Source organism: Mus pahari, unplaced genomic scaffold (assembly GCF_900095145.1).
Source record: "Mus pahari unplaced genomic scaffold, PAHARI_EIJ_v1.1 scaffold_5406_1, whole genome shotgun sequence".
NCBI classification, from domain to species: domain Eukaryota; kingdom Metazoa; phylum Chordata; class Mammalia; order Rodentia; family Muridae; genus Mus; species Mus pahari.
In genome coordinates, this window is record NW_018392442.1 from 61177 (window position 1) to 63336 (window position 2160).

Sequence of the window (2160 nt, forward strand, 5' to 3'; positions counted from 1 at the left end):
ACATCCTGAGTTTTGTGGACAAATGGATAGAACTAGAAAACATCATCCTAAGTGAGGCAATTCAGACCCAAAAGGACATGCATGGTATGTACTGACTAATAAGTGGATGTTAGCCATAAAAAAGTACAGAATTTCCAATATACAATCCATAGACTCAAAAAAGTCAACAAGCTGAAGTGCCCAAATGAGGATGTCTCAGTCCCACTTGGGAGGGAGAAAAAGCAATCACAAGTGGGGAAGAAGGGAGGGGTCTGAGAAGAAAAGTTACAAGGGTGTAAGGAGGGAGAGAGGAACCTGATTTGATATTGGGTGAGGGAAAAGTACTAAAGGCCTGAGGGCCTCCAGGAAGAATTGAAACAAACAACCTTTTAAGGTAAGATGTTGGGAGGACCCTCCAGAAAGCAACAGAGACCTGGGAAGTGAGAGATTTTCAGGACTCAAATGGAGGAAACTTAGATGAAATGCCTGACAGTAGGGAGAGGGTACTTATAGAAGCCACCTTCAACAGGAAGACAGGGCATCAAATGTGGGAGGGGTTGCCATTCCACAGTCAAAACTCTGACCCATAATTTTTCCTGTCTGAAAGAACTACAGAGATGGAAATAGAAAAGAGCCTGAGGAAAAGAACGTCATTTGACAGGCCCAAAGTTGGATCCAGCTCAAGGGGTGGTCCCAAGGCCTGACACTATTACTAAGACTGTGGAGTGCTCACAAAAAATGAATTACCATGACAGAACTTCAGAAGACCCAATGAGCAGCTGAAAGAGTCAGATGCAGATATTTTTACCCTACCAATGGACAGAAGCTGCTGACCCCTGTGGATGAATTAGGGAAAAGCTGAAAGAAGCTGAGGAGGAGGGGGAACCTGTAGGAGGAACAATAGTCTCAATTAACCTGTACCTTTGAGATCTCTCAAACATTGGACCACTACCCAGACAACATACAACAACTGATATGAGGGTTCCAACACGTATATAGCAGAGGACTGCTGTATGTGGGTTCAGTCAGAGAAAATGTACCTAACCCTCAAGAGACTAGAGGCCTTAGGGCATTTAGTGTTCTGGTTGGGTGGGCGGTGGGTACATCCTTGTGGAGACAGGGTGTGGGGAGGAGGTATGGAATGTGCAACAGTTGGAGGGTAGACAGAGTGGGGTCATGGATAAAATCTGGAGAGTAAAAATAAATAAATAATAAAATTTTTTGTTTCTTTCTTTTATTTATTTATTTTTTGTTTTGTTTTGTTTTGTTTTCGCAGACTATCTTGATTTCTCCATCTATGAAGATTGACAGTTTTGCTAGGTATAGTTGTCTTAGCTGATATTTGTGGTCTCCTTTTTATTTTTTTTTTATTAGCTATTTTCTTCAATTACATTTCAAATGCTATCCTGAATGACCCCTATACCCTCTCCCTGCCCTGCTCCCCTACCCACTCCCACTTCTTGGCNNTTGCATTCCCCTGTACTGGGGCATATAAAGTTTGTAAGACCAAGGGGCCTCTCTTCCCAACTATGGCCATCTTCTGCTACATTTGCAGCTAGAGACACATGTTCTCAGGGTACTGGTTAGTTCATATTGTTGTTCCATCTATAGGGTTGCAGACCCCTTCAGCTCCTTGGGTACTTTCTCTGGCTCCTCCATTGGGGACTCTATGTTCCATCAGATAGATGACTTTGAGCTTCCACTTCTGTATTTGCCAGGCACTGGCTTAGCCTCACAAGAGACAGCTATATCAGGGTCCTTTCAGCAAAATCTTGCTGGCATATGCAAGGGGATACAGATTGGAAAAGAAGAAGTCAAAATATCACTATTTGCAGATGATAAGATAGTATATATAAGTGACCCTAAAAATTCTACCAGAGAACTCCTAAACCTGATAAACAGCTTCAGTGTAGTAGCTGGATATAAAATTAATTCAAACAAATTAGTGGCCTTTCTCTACACAAACGATAAAGAGGATGAGAAAGAAATTAGGGAGACAACACCCTTCACAATAATAATATAAAATATCTTAAAATAATATAAAATATCTTGGTGTGACTCTAAGGAAGTGAAAGATCTGTGTGATAAGAACTTCAAGTCTCTGAAGAAAGAAATTGAAGAACTCAGAAGATGGAAAGATCACCATACTCATGGATTGGCAGGATTAATATAGTCAAAATG